This window comes from Diabrotica virgifera, chromosome 1, assembly GCF_917563875.1.
Source record: "Diabrotica virgifera virgifera chromosome 1, PGI_DIABVI_V3a".
NCBI classification, from domain to species: Eukaryota; Metazoa; Arthropoda; class Insecta; order Coleoptera; family Chrysomelidae; genus Diabrotica; species Diabrotica virgifera.
Genome location: NC_065443.1, coordinates 45,132,028 through 45,147,886, shown reverse-complemented (window position 1 = coordinate 45,147,886; position 15,859 = coordinate 45,132,028). Strand labels below are relative to the sequence as shown.

Here is a 15,859-nt window from a genome sequence, read left to right as displayed (position 1 = left end):
ACAAAAGAACTATGATGAGAGAAGAGACCTAGAGCTCACTGTGGCCGAGAGAAGACAGGAAAGAGAAAGATCAATTGAAAGATGGCAGGAAGAATGGAACAACACGGAGCATGTGGCACAGTGGACAAAGATGCTGCTCGGCGTAGCCTCGGCGACGAGAAAGCGTTTTAAAGTACCTCGGGAACTATCGCTGGGGCTATGAAGAATGAATCCTGCACTAAGGTCAGTCAGACGGCGTTCTGGACTGAGATGTCTTTTCAAGCTTCCAGACCCCCTCTTTAAAGACGAAAAGAAACATTTTGAGCCTTAATTCTTTAAAATATTCAAAATTTTGTACCAAAATTACCGTAATATAAATCTGCACAACTTTTCTTAAAAACTTTTTAATTAATTTGAAGAAAAAATTATAAATCAGGAGGAAAAAGCAAACATTTTGATTCAATAACTTACTCGAAATTTTATATTCATTATGTGATAAACAGCAAATTGTTTAGAACAAATTTCACCCTTATAAAGCTGTTTACTATTTTTTTAGGAATAAGTCACAATTTTACTTTAAAATTGTACATTTCGATTTCCACTTCGGAAATCGTTCTCAAAATACAAAACATTAATGAATTAAATTAAACAAACACGCTAAATTGATTAAAAGAAATATCACACTTTTAAGGCTCTTCTCCAGTGTGTGCTCTCAAATTTCTTGCACCAATAAATTATTTCACATAAGTTTCACATCTTTGAGGTTTTTCCAATATGAGTCATCATGTGTGGTTTCAAAGGACCAGCTCGAGTAAACTGCTTAAAACAAATTTCGTACTTGTAAAGCTTTTCTCCAGTATGCACTCTCAAATGTCTTTTCAAAGTACTTGCTGCAATAAATTGTTTTAAACAAATTTCACACTTACGAGGTTTTTCAAATTTCTTGCATTTCGTGGTGTGTGCTGTCAAATTTCTTGCACCAATAAACTGTTTCACACAAATTTCACATCTGTGAGGTTTTACCAGTGTGAGTCATCATGTGTGATTTCAAATGACCCGGCTTGAGTAACTGCTTAAATCACATTTTGCACTTTAGTGAGTCCAGACATGCTCCGAATGCCGTATCGAACTTCGACGCCAACATCGAAGCGATCAACAGAGGTTCGCGACGTTGTTGCACGGGACGTTGAAATAAGGGCGGAGATAGATATCCGCGCCGTGCGAGCGCCGCGCGGTTAATGTTATGTCCGGACATCTTGGCTATTAGTGCACCCTAATGGAGAATTCTCACGACGAGGTCGAGGCGCGTGTTGAAGCGAGCTTCAAGTGGGTCCTAATTTAAACGTCGGCAAAGAGAGATATAATATATATAATAGTGGAAAAGAAAGAGAACGCAGATACCCTACAAGACGGTAAAATTAGTAATATTTACTTTGTGATAAAATGTCCCGAATATGTCCCGAAGAATACAGGCAACCAAAAAGTTGACCGTCCTCAGTGGTGGAGATAAAAATATTAGTTGGTTTTTTTAATTCTCACAATGATAAAAATTAGAACAAAACGTAGTTTGACCATAAAATTACCACGCCACTGATCGTACCCTCGGCTGACGAGACATCCACACTATCCACAGGCTAATAAATTTTAGCAATTGGTGTTATTTTAAGGGTCATAAATACCAAATTTTGACAGAAATTTCTCCATCTCTTCTTGGGTTTAATCTTTTTCACGTTGGGTTGAATCGCGTCTTCAGTTTTTATCTTTTTCTGTTACATTTTTTTATTTCACTCATAATGTCGCAACACGCTCTGTCAGTTTTCCTCTTAATATGTCTGTGTAGATTTTGGCATTGGATCCGACCATCAATTGTAACACCGTTGCCGTATCCTCTATTTTTTCATACTATCACGTTATAATTTTTTATGATAATATATTTGTGTGTGAAATGTATCATTTGTGTATTTTAGGTATATTCTAATATGTTATGTATAGATAGGTTTTTACTTATTTATTTTAAATCATTGTGAAGTTTATCTTGCTAGGAACCTTGTAATATTGTGTAATGTGTTAAAAGTAAGTAGTTTTGAAACACCAAGTAAGTAAAGTTTATTATAGGTTTGTTCCAACACGATTGAGAAACGTCACGAAACGGTAACGCTCCTGCGCAGTAAACAAAATCCGTTCCAACAAAAATATGATCGTCATCGGATCGTCCTTCCCACTGTTCCAACAAGAATTGTGATCTTTCGATGACGGTTTCGTGATGATCATTTCAGTAATTGGGCAAATGCATAATGTGCTGGTTGGACTGACTTGAGCACTAGGATTTAATTCTTTAAATTTTTTGAGGCTTTGATCGACTAAAAGCACACAAGCTGTCACCAACAAAAATGACAAATATATGATAATGACAGATAAATCAGTTATCAGTCAGATAACCGTTCCAACATCGGTTTCCAAATTACTGTCATGGGACGATGACTGGGCGATACAATTACGAACATGCGCACAACAAACGGTACAAGTAGTTTCGTGACGGTTTCTGGACCGTCCAAAAGTTCATGTTGGAACAAACTTTTAGTTGTTGTTTTCACCAATTTTTAAAAAATGTGAAAACATTGAATTATCCACGTCCGTCTGTCCGACCGCGAATATAACTCCTCCGGCACTATAACAGGTAGAATGGATTATAAGCTTTCGTTTGACACCTCACTTGTCACTCTACCTGGTATAGTGAGGAGTTATATTCGCGGTCGGACGGACAGATAACCTATGTCAAATTTCTCACCTTTAGTATCATCCTTGGATTATAAGCTTTCATTTGACACCTCATTTGTCATTCTACCTGGTATAGTGACGGAGGAGTTATATTCGCGGTCAGACAGGCAGACGGACAGACAACCTAGGTCTAATTTCTCACCTTTAGTGCTATCCTTGGATTATAAGCTTTCATTTGACACCTCATTTGTCATTCTACCTGGTATAGTGACGGATGAGTTATATTCGCGGTCAGACAGACAGACGGGCAGACAATCTAGGTCTAATTTCTCACCTTTAGTACTATCCTTGGATTATAAGCTTTCATTTGACATCTCATTTGTCATTCTACCTAGTATAATGACGGAGAAGTAAACGTTCTTATTCTAATATTCTTGTAGGTACATTTAACATTGATTGAAATTCTGAAAAAATATAGAAAACAGCATGGCAACACTGTGACGCACAAACATAAGATTCAGCTGTGCGTTACGTAGGGTGCACTAATATCCAAGATGTCCAAATTCTTCATTTTGACGAACCTTCTGCGATCTAGAGGAAACTTACGAACATTTATAGCCCAATAAATGACCGTTTGGAGTGTAATTTCCAGGGGCAACTCCGAATTGCATGAAAATTTGGATTTAGGTTCTACTTACCCTCCACTTCAAAGTTGAATTTGTGCTGTTGGTTGCTTTTACTTGGGGGGTGACATTTACCCCTTCTCGGGGGGTGAACAACGCGTGTTTAAAATGAGGCCGGAAATGGATAAATTGACTTATTTTAAGCACCTTTTGTTCCATAAAGTTTTTTACGTAAGTCAATACTTTTCGAGTTATTCGCGAATTAAAATGTCGATTTTTCGACAAAAAAACTACGTTTTCAGACCGTTTTTCCCAAATAACTGAAAAAGTAAATATTTATCGAAAAAAATATTTTTAGCCAAAGTGTAGCCTATAAAAAAAACGAAAAAAATGATGTACCAGTAAAGTCTACAAATTGAGTAGAAGCAAAGTTGTAGCTCATGAAAAATACGTTCTTATTCGTCTAATTCCAAATCGAATAATTCAACGCTAAATCATCGAAGAAAGAAGCGTTTTTCGGGAAAACCTTATTAACATTTTTAAAGTATCGAAAAAAAGCTTATTATTTGTTTTTTTACAAAATTTTACAGCATCAAAAATAAAGGAGTTACACTGAAAAAAAAAAGTTGGCCCCTTTTTTTGGTAAAAAAAATCGTGAAAACCTCCCTCTATTTAGCACCCTAAATGAAATTAATGGTTTGGCTTTATCATCTATTTTAACTGTACGTGTATTGTTTACATGATCTGTAAGTTTGATTGGTTTGAAGTGCTTATTTTTGAAAACATTTGGTTTTATATTACAAAAAAAATTTTCTAAAAATTTTTGAAACATTTCATTTTTTCAAAATAACACATAAGTATTAGTGATAAGAAAAATCTTAAAGAGTAAAAAAATGTAGGTTTTGCTATTATAAATATGCTAGTTTATTTTGTTTCTCCGTAAGACAAAAATTGGTTAATATATGGCTGTTCCAAATTTGCATACACTCATGATTAGTGACCAATTCAAGCTTTCTCAATTATAACCCTTTCAAAAATAAACACTTTAAACCGGTGAGACTGACAGATCATATAAAAAATAGATAGGTAAGTAAATTGTTTGTAAAGCGGTAGCGATTAATTTCATTTGGGGAGCTAAAGACGGCGAGATTTTTATGATTTTTTATAAAAAAAAAAGAGGGCCAACTATATTTTGAGCGTAACTCGCTTATTTTTAATGTTAAAACTTTTGTTAGCAATTAAAACAAAGCTTTTTATAAACACTTTAAAAAAGTTTAAATGGGTTTTTCCCGAAAAGTGCTTAATTTTTCGGTGATTGCACCTTGAAATATTCGATTTGGAATTAGACGAATAAGAACGTATTTTTCATGAGCTACAACTTTGTTTTTATTTGATTGATAGACTTTCCTGATACACCATTTTTTTTAGGATTTTTATAAGCTACACTTTTGCTAAGGATATTTTTTTCGATAAAATATTTACTTTTTGAGTTATTTGCGAAAAACCGTCTGAAAACGTAGTTTTTTTGTCGAAAAATCAACATTTTCAATGGCAAATAACTCGAAAAGTATTGACTTACGTAAAAAACTCTATAGAACAAAAGTTGCTTAAAATCAGTCAATTTATGCATTTCCGGTCTTATCTTGAACGTATGTTTTTTCACCCCCGAGAAGGGGTGACTGTCACCCCCAAGTAAAAGCAACAAACGGCACAATTTCAACTTTGAAGTGGAGGGTAAGTAGAACCTAAATCCAAATTTTCATGCAATTCGGAGTTGCCCCTGAAAATTACACGGTATCGCCGAATTTCCCGTTCATTTACTGGGCTATTAGTAATTGTACAGTTCATCTAATTTACTTACCGTTGCACGTCATTATCATTGACAGAGATCGAAGTTGACGTAGTTGCCAAAGTATAAAAAAATCCTGAATCCATTTTAAATCAAATAGATCACATAATTATTGTAAACGTGGATTATACAACAAAACAAATTAATATTAAATGTAAATAAGTAAAAACTTAAGAAATAGAGAAGAAGAATTAAGTAATAATCTTTTAAGATTTGCAGTGCAAGCGTTTTTGCACTGCATTGTTAATAATTAAAAAACGGCTCCGAAATCTTGGCAGAAGCCGGTAGGTTTATTTGTATATGTCTACAATAACAACTAAAAAAGTTGTCAGATACCTGGATTATTCCAAGTCGTGATAAAATTAATTGAAATTTATATTTTTATAGTAGAAGATCTTTTTATAGTAAAGTAAATAATAAAAACAGTAAATATAATAAAACAGATACTTATAATAAAGAATATAAACAAACATGAAGTGTCATCACCGCAACTGTCAAATAAATGTTACCAATTTATTCAAAAATGTCACCTTTGTTCGATTACAGTTACAGTGTGTTTCGAACAAATGCGCTTCATAAAAACGCTTTATAATCCAGTTATACAAATTAAATGAAACATATAATTGTGTATTTCTTTAGGTTAACATTAATAGAAATCTTCAAATATTATCTCTACGAGTATATAATACAATATGTCTAGTGGCTGTTATTCCAGTGCACCCGGCAAAGTGATTCTAAAAAAGAACAAACCTACCTCCTAAATATTTCGTGTTGGTATCATGCGATGTCATAGGCTATGACGCGAATGACGTGCAACGGTTAGTAAATTAGATGAAGTATAGATAATTATGTGTCTGTCCTGTACTTCTACTACATTTTATTTTGGTATTGTTCTGAAACTATTTTCTTGTGGCATCTTACGCAATTTACTATTTTATGTGGAATAAGCCACAATTTGAGTTTGAATCAAGTTTATTTGTCGTTCCAAATAAACAGTAAAAATATCTCTAATAAAATATTTCAAACGTTTCGTGTTGATTTTGAGAGTAAACTAAATGTAAGACCAAATTAATGTTTACCTTGTCGGGATCGTATCATGAGGTTTTTTCCTCGTTATTTACTATGGGATCACTAACAAAAGATTTCACTGTAATCATATCATTTTTATGATTTTTCTGATATTCTCTGATTTTCTTCTGATTTTCGGATATTCTTAAGTTAAAGATGATTTCATAATGTAATCGAATGAACTATCATCTTCCAATAAAGTCAACCCTTTCGCGTTTCTGCTCTCCTGATATAAAATCGTAAAAATTCTCGAATTTTAAGCGAAAGGCCACACGGGCGATAATTTACGGCGCCGCAAGAGCAGTAAACCGGACGAGGCATTGGTTGACTAAATATTTCATCTACAATTGGTTAGTCAACCAATGCCTCGTCAGGTTTACTGCTCTTACGGCGCCGTAAGTTATCGCCCGTGTGGCCTTTCGCTAAGCGATTGTTTCAGTCCTTAACATTTCAGTGCGTTACCTTTTTCGCTTTCCGGTGATACAATTATAATAGGTATATCTGCCTGTTCAAACTGCGTCGCTTCACCAGAAACAAAATTAGGAAACTATAGGCTCTTCCAAGTTGTGCGTTACCTTTTTCGCTTTCCGGTGACACAATTATAATATATCTGCTTATTTCAACTGCGTTGGTTCACCAGAAACGAAGTTAGAAAACTATAGGTTCTTCCAAGTTGTGCGTTACCTTTTTCGCTTTCCGGTGACACAATTATAATATATCTTCTTGTTCCAACTCCGTTGCTTCACCAGAAACGAAGTTAGAAAACTATAGGCTCTTCCAAGTTGTACGTTACCTTTTTCGCTTTCCAGTGACCCAAATATAATATATCTGCTTGTTCCAACTGCGTCGCTTCACTAGAAACAAAGTTAGAGAACTATAGGTTCTTCCAAGTTGTGTGTTACCTTTTTCGCTTTCCGGTGACACAATTATAATATATCTGCTTGTTCCAACTGCGTTGCTTCACCAGAAACGAAGTTAGAAATCTATAGGTTCTTTCAAGTTGTGAGTTACCTTTTTCGCTTTCCGGTGACACAATTATAATATATTTGCTTGTTCCAACTGCGTTGCTTCACCAGAAACAAAGTTAATTTTTTAATTTATGAATGTTTTTTTTATTGATAACGACTTCCGAAGTGAAAGTCGAAACGTCAAGTAAACCTTATTTCAAACTCGTTGTGGCTTATACTTATATAAAATAATGAAATGACCTTTTTTTACATTGGTCCGAATGTATATTTTTTATTTCAGCTTGTATTTCCCTTCAGATATCGGCTTTAAGTTGTTTTTTTAAATGGTTTTTTGTTGAGGATCCCACAATAATGATTTTCCACTGTAAACATCAATAAGTTCGATATTTCCTTCCGACAGTTCCGACCACTCCATTACTAACAAATATTCAACTCAGGCGCGCCAAATCCAACAAACCACTCACAAACCCGTCCAAATACGTATTGCGAACCATCAAAGCGTTTGTTGAAAAACCGACAGAAGTTATATCGTGGTGCGCTGTGTGCGCCACTTGAAAACACGTACTAATCTGACGAACATGCTGCACGCGAGCGACTCGCACACCGAGCGGAGCGCATATGTACACGTGCCTTAATCAACGAACCGAACCTCGTTCCGTACTTCGTAGAGAACATTTTGACGTTCCATTAGTAATTGCCTTAAAACCGTATCTGCAAGATGGACGTTGCTGCGGCAGCATAAATATACTTATGCATTATTCAGTTAAAAGAAAAAAAAATACTCGTGAAAGAAGATAATGGCAAACACAAATATATATTATATATACAGGGTGTCTAGAAACTCTACCGACAAACGAAGACAGGAGATTCCTCAGATAAATTTAAGACAATTTAACCCAATTCACCTAGTCCGAAAATGCTTCTTAAGGGAGCTAGAGCTCTTTGAAGAAGGCGTCATGAAATTAGTTTTTCTTAAATACCTCCAGAACGCTTCTATATAGAAAAACGAAAATTGGTATGTATGTTTACTTTTCAGAGATGAATCGATTCCATCCATTGCAAATTTCTAGTACCGGTCATAGGCGTCCGTTTTGGGTAGAGCAACGGGTATTTTATCGCAAACTTTTTTGTCCTTAACTTTTATGCATTTTGATACCGGATTATTAAATTGTGAAGTATTCTAGTACTAAAAGGTACTCTTGCTTTAAGTCGGTAGGACACACCGTTTTCTAGAAAAATCGATTTGAAAATTTTTCGTTTTTGGAATTTGAAAAAAAATTGAAAGAACTTTTCAACAAAAAACGAAGTATTTTACAAACATAAAGTAAGAGTAACTTTTAGTACTCGAATACCTCATAATTTATTAATCTAGTGTCAAAAATGCTCAAAAATTCAAGACAAAAAAGTTATGCTATAAAATAAATGTTGACCTACCCAAAACGGAGGCCTATGACCAGTACTAGAAATGTACCAGTTTTCGTCTTTCTAAACAGTTTTTTTTTTGAAATTTTTTTTTAATTCAATAGGCGAAAAATTTTCAAGTCGATTTTTCTAGAAAACGGTGTGTCCTAACGATTTCAAACAAGAGTACCTTTTAGTACTAGAATACTTCACAATTTAATAATCCAGTGTCATAAATGCATAAAAGTTAAAGATAAAAAAGTTATGCGATAAAATAACCGTTGCCCTACCCAAAACGGACGCCTATGATCGGTACTAGAAATTTGCAATGGATGGATTAGATTTATATCTTGAAGATAACTACGCGTACCAATTTTTGTTTTTCTAAATAGAAGCGTTCTGGAGGTATTTAAGAAAAACTAATTACAAGACGCTATCTTCGAAGAGCTCTAACTCCCTTAGGAAGCATTTTCGGACTAAGTTAATTGGGTTAAATTATCTTAAAATTATCTGAAGAATCTCCTGTCTTCCTTTGTCGGCAGAGTTTCTGGACACCCTGTATATATAATATATAAAAGTAGAGGCAATCATTTAATTTTGGATTTCAAATTTCAGTCTATCAGTGGATTATAATATAAAAACTGCACAAGAATGTCGCCTTCTGACTTCGAATTTTTGATCAACTTAGTGGGTCCGGAAATAAGTAGAAAAGATATAAGTTGGAGAAAAGCTATCTCTTTTCAAGAAGGGTTAGCAGTCACTATCGTCTTTTGGCGACTGGAGATTCTTTCACAAATTTACAATATCTTTTCAAAATATCCAAATAATCCATATAAGTGTATTAATTGCGGAAGTATGTGGAGCTATAATTGAAGGATTAAAAGAAAACATCACTCTTAAAACCAAATAGAAGACTGGTCACTTTTTTCTACATTCATCGGAAGTTGTTTTCATTTTCGCGCCAATCTCTTTCGAATCATCGTTTTTTCTTGTATCAGGGATTCTTGGAGTTCCATAATATTTCGTTTTCTCGATAATTTTCTATCGGTAGATAATTCTCATCTGTCCATTTCATCTTGAAGCACTCAATTTCAAAATAACAATGACTGGAACGCCGAAAGGTTCGCTTGCCAGATGGCAAGATATGAATTTATGGCGAACCTCGTCCTATAAACCTTCCGACGACCCTTTTCTTTGATGAACGGGTTTAACGACAACTAGTGGAACGATATAACGTTTACGTTTTTTTGCATGTAAAATAGTATGCGATATATACCCCAGGCTGTGGGTGAAAAATATGTCGATTTCAGGATATAATTTAGGAATTTTTGAAACCTATCAAGTGTTGTAAAGGACGATGCCAGGAATAACTTCTACTAAAATGTAACCAAAAATATTGTGCGCTTTTTTTTTATTGCGATTTTCATTTGTTAAATTTGCAATTTTTAATGATTTTTAATTTTGCAGCTTAGGATATTGATTTTAGAGAAAAACTTTTTAATACAAAGTTGTAGTAAATTTAAAAAACTACAATATGAGGTACGGTAACTTTTATTTGGTTAATTGGTTATTGCAAAACAGCCTGCGAAAGGTCCAAAATGGCCGTTTTTTACAATTGCATTATTTATTGTACAGATCATTTTTTTATTTTTTAAAGCTTTAAAATGAAGATCTTTCAATTCCAAACAAAAAAAAATTGAAAAGCCAGATTAACGAATTTGTTGCTTAGATATTATAAATTGTTTATCACAAGAGGTCAAATGTCGAAGGCTATAACTTTTTGAAAAAAATCGTAGAAGTTGGTGAAACATCTAATCTCCTTCTAAAGAGTTATATTTTCATATTCTGATGTAAATAAATGCGTAAAACATTTTTAAACCTCTAATTTTTGGGTTTGAAAATAAGGGGGCAAATTTCGTTATAAACATTTAGAGCTGAAGCGGCCCTGTACATCCTATGAGTTTTTAACTTACAGATTATTGTTGCTGAAGATGAAACAAAGATTTATAAAAAAATAAAAAATTTCTACGACCAACTGAAGCCGAGATAATTTTTGGGTTTGAAAATAAGGGGGCAAATTTCGTTATAAACATTTAGAGCTGAAGCGGTCCTGTACATCCTATGAGTTTCTAACTTACAGATTATTGTTGCTGAAGACAAAACGAAGATTTATAAAAAAATAAAAATTTTCTACAACCAACTGAAGCCGAGATAATTGTTTTTTTTTTCTTAAGTCGTAGTGCCTTTATTTATAACAATTAAGAAATTATTTTACAGTCATTGACTAAAGAAAGACTTATATTATCTTAAAATAAAAATTATTATAAAATATAATTACATTTAATTATTAAAAATTATTTTTAAAACCGGTGCTTTTGCGAGCGGCCGTAGTTTGCAAATCGCCCGGCTCGCTTCAAATCCGCGCGGTCGGAAAATTTTTATGTAACTTGTATTAAATTTTGACAGAAAACAATTTAATAATATTAGCATTATAATATACAGTCTATTTACCACTGTATTTGTTTTTTTTGATAAACTTTTATATGTGAAATTTCATTTCTGAAGAAATAATATTACAAAAATGATACATATATTATATTAAATATACCTGGTGTTTCATTGGGAAACGGAAATACTTTAATGGTGAATAGAGGTCACCGAGCCCGTTCTAGATATAGTACATTTTTTGCCCTACCGACTTTTATAACCGAGTTACAGGGTGTTTTATCGATTTTGCCCATTTATTTCGTAAGCCATAATTTTAGAACCACCCTGTATATTTTTTTGACATTTGGTACACATATGTCTCATTCAAAACCCAAACGACCGACATACTAACCATAAGAAAAATCCAGGTCCGGATTAACAAAAAATTATAAAGTAATTGTAACCTTAAAACAACACCCTGTATATTGAAATTTTGAAAATCTGTTTGCAGATTTGAAAAGGGCACAAAAAAGTAAGTTTAATGGTTCGCTTCAATTTTTCGGCCAGACAATTTTATGACTTTAATTTTGAAATTATATTGAATTTTTTAAGAACTTTGACATTAAAAAGCAGATATTATTAACTTTTAGTTATAAATTATTAAAGTTAATGAATAAATACTCATTTTAAAAATAATCAATACTTACTTACCACATTGGAACGACCCAATTACTAATGACAAGAAAAATCCAGGTCCGGATTTAGAAAAAAATACAAAGTAATTGTGACTTTGAACCAACACCCTGTATATTGAAATTTTAAAAATTTGTCTATGCATTTTAAAAGAGTATGAAAAACTGTGATTAAAGGCTTATTTTAATTTTTTCGCCGTTGATTTAATTACATCAATTTTGACATTATATTGAAATTTTAAAGAACTTTGAGATTAAAAACCAGGTATTGTTAACTTTTAATAATAATTTAATGTTATGAATCAATAATTATTTTAAAAATACTTAATACTTATTTACTAGATTCTCTGGATTTGTAGCTACATGCACATCATTAAAAATTAGAATTGCGAGAATTGGGATATTTTAATGATTTAGTAAAGAATTAAAAAAACTGTTATATCCAATAAAACAAAAATTCGTTACAATTCCACAATTTAACATAAATTAATAATATTTGAACTATAACAGTTGCTCAAAATGTCCGCCATTTTGTTCGATGCATTTCCTTGCTCGTTTTAAAATATTTCGAATCGATTTTTTAAGTACATTGGGATTGTTCTTCATTTTTTTGGTAGCTTCTTGTGACCTTGACAGAATTAATCAAAATGATTTCAAAATTGCCGTAATTAAATTATCTGCGCAAAAATTTGACATGCACCTTTTAAGGCAGTTTTTTATGCTCTTTTAAAATACACAAACAAATTTTCAAAATTTCAATATACAGGGTGTTGTTTCAAGGTCACAATTACTTTATATTTTTTTCTTAATCCGGACCTGGATTTTTCTTGTCATTAGTAATTGGGTCGTTACAATGTGGTAAATAAGTATTGATTATTTTTAAAATGAGTATTTATTTATTAACTTTAATAATTTATAACTAAAAGTTAATAATATCTGCTTTTTAATGTCAAAGTTATTAAAAAATTCAATATAATTTCAAAATTAAAGTTATAAAATTGTCTGGCCGAAAAATTGAAGCGAACCATTAAACTTACTTTTTTGTGCTCTTTTCAAATATGCAAACAGATTTTCAAAATTTCAATATACAGGGTGTTGTTTTAAGGTCACAATTACTTTATAATTTTTTGTTAATCCGGACCTGGATTTTTCTTATGGTTAGTATGTCGGTCGTTTGGGTTTTGAATGAGACATATGTGTACCAAATGTCAAAAAAATATACAGGGTGGTTCTAAAGTTATGGCTTAGGAAAGAAATGGGCAAAATCGATAAAACACCCTGTAACTCGGTTATAAAAGTCGGTATGACAAAAAATGTACTATATCTAGAACCGACTCGGTGACCTCTATTCACCATTTAATAATGTTACTTCTTACTATAATATACAATATAAAACTTTTTCTTCTTGTAGTGACTACTCTTTTTGGATCTCACATATAAAAGTTTATCCAGAAAAACAAATACAGTGGTAAATAGACTGTATATTATAATGGTAATATTATTAAATTGTTTTCTGTCAAAATTTAATACAAGTTACGTAAAAATTTTCCGACCGCGCGGATTTGAAGCGAGCCGGGCGATTTGCAAAATTCGGCCGTTTGCAAAAGCACCGATTTAAAAAATAATTTTTAATAATTAAATGTAATTATATTTTATAATACTTTTTATTTTAAGATAATATAAGTCTTTCTTTAGTCAATGACTGTAAAATAATTTCTTAATTGTTATAAGATTTAAGAACTACGATTTAAGAAAAAAAAAACAATTATCTCGGCTTCAGTTGGTTGTAGAAAATTTTATTTTTTTTATAAATCTTTGTTTCGTCTTTAGCAACAATAATCTGTAAGTTAGAAACTCATAGGATATACAGGGCCGCTTCAGCTCTAAATGTTTATAACGAAATTTGCCCCCTTATTTTCAAACCCAAAAATTATCTCGGCTTCAGTTGGTCGTAGAAATTTTTTATTTTTTTATAAATCTTCGTTTCATCTTCAGCAACAATAATATGTAAGTTAAAAACTCATAGGATGTACAGGGCCGCTTCAGCTCTAAATGTTTATAACGAAATTTGCCCCCTTATTTTCAAATCCAAAAATTAGAGGTTTAAAAATGTTTTACGCATTTATTTACATCAGAATGTGAAAATATAACTCTTTAGAAGGAGATTGGATGTTTCACCAACTTTCTACGATTTTTTTTCAAAAAGTTATAGCCTTCGACATTTGACCTCTTGGGATAAACAATTTATAATATCTAAGCAACAAATTCGTTAATCTGGCTTTACAAATTTTTTTATGTTTGGAATTGAAAGATCTTTATTTTAAAGCTTTAAAAAATAAAAAAAAATATTTGTACAATAAATAATGCAATTGTAAAAAACGGCCATTTTGGACCTTTCGCAGGCTGTTTTGCAATAACCAATTAACAAAATTAAAGTTACCATAGCTCAACTTGTAGGTTTTTTATTTTAAAACAACTTTCTATTAACAAGTTTTTCTCTAAAATCAATATCCTAAGCTACAAATTTAAAAATCAATAAAAATTGTAAATTTAACAAATGAAAATCGCAATTAAAAAAAAAGCGCACAATATTTTTGGTTACATTTTAGTAGAAGTTATTCCTGGCATCGTCCTTTACAACACCTGATAGGTTTCAAAAATTCCTCAATTATATCACGTTTTTTCACCCACAGCCTGGGGTAATACTATTATTCCGAGTTCCCATGGATTAACTTCTCACGGTTTTTTGGTTTAATCTACAGTAAAACCCTTATCCTAGACTAGACAGATAAAACTTGACAAGGTACAGCCGGTTCCTAAAAAAACTGATACGACTCTTAGTAAGATTTGATCATGTTGAGCAGTGTATTTGATTGATTTGACATTATATTGATTATGACAGACAAATAATAAAATAAACAAACAACAAACAACTGATTCATGAAAAAACTAATAAGTTTTTAGAAAAATTTAAACGCAGGATGAAAGATTACATTATTACCGAGGGCGGAAAGCCCCTTAGAATAAACAAGCAGTTTCTATTGAATGAAATATTTGAAATTAAATATCACACCTTTTTTATTTTCATCCATGTAACTTATTAAAATAAATATTATAGAAGTTTTCAGGGACTTTCAGCCCTCGGTAATAATGTAGCCTTTCATTCTGAGTTTAAATTTTTCAAAAATATTTATTAGTTTTTTCAGGATTCGAAAAAAATGAATACAATTAAAATACATTGAGAATTTTGACATGCGTCACAATTTTGCATTAACTCAATGTAAAATTCTAAACTGTTGAATTCCAGCTTCCCTAATTATTTGACATCAAAAGACATTAGAAACTATTTGTAGATGATTGAAATATGTATTGAAAACAACTGTTAAAATTGGTCTACGTAATTAAACATATTCCAAAATTTTGTAAAAATGTAGATAATACATTTCAGTTTTCAGCCCAAACTTAGGCCACACACAATGCAATAATGTTCACATTTTTTAACTGTCAATATTTTTATTTTATCATCTATTGTTTAAAAACAATACAGTTGATAAGATACTCTCAGTTGCGGAGAAAGGATTAATAATAAAGATTAATAATAAAGTCTAATAACCGTGGAACAGAATAAGCCATCTGACAAATTTTAAGATTTGGCAGTGACATTGACAGTATGTAAATATTAAGTATTTATCCTTCAAAATACACTGCTCAATTTTCTACAAAATACGCGTCAAGAGTCGTATCAGTTTTTTTTGGAACCAGGTGTACATTGTTTTTTTAACTTTCACAAGCTGATAAGTCAAGTACCAAGCCAAGAGTCCCGTTCGAATACACCCACAATTTTTCCACGAATTTAATTACATACCTCGAGCCTCTAAATAGGCAGATTCATATATATTATGATTTGACATAGTGTATTTAGTTTTTGAGCAGTTCAGTCTAATTGCGAAGATTTTTCTGAAGTCCGAAGCAGGGCGTTTTTTGTAGTAAAGTCTATTACAGTTTTTAGTGTCGTGTCGCTTACTCATTACTAACAAGTTTTGTCTGCTTTGACAACCAACTGTTTTCCAGTGGCGGCTCGTCAGAGGAGGCAAGGGAGGCTCAGCCTCCCCATAAATTTTTTACACACTCTAT

The 15,859-nt window shown here is 32.2% G+C and overlaps 1 protein-coding gene across 6 annotated transcripts in view; it reads right to left on the bottom strand.

The window, feature by feature from the left end:
- The window catches only part of LOC126887890 (zinc finger protein 431-like), a 94,463-nt gene that overhangs the window by 35,191 nt on the left and 43,413 nt on the right, over positions 1-15,859 (bottom strand). The gene's annotated exons all lie outside the window — the stretch shown is intronic.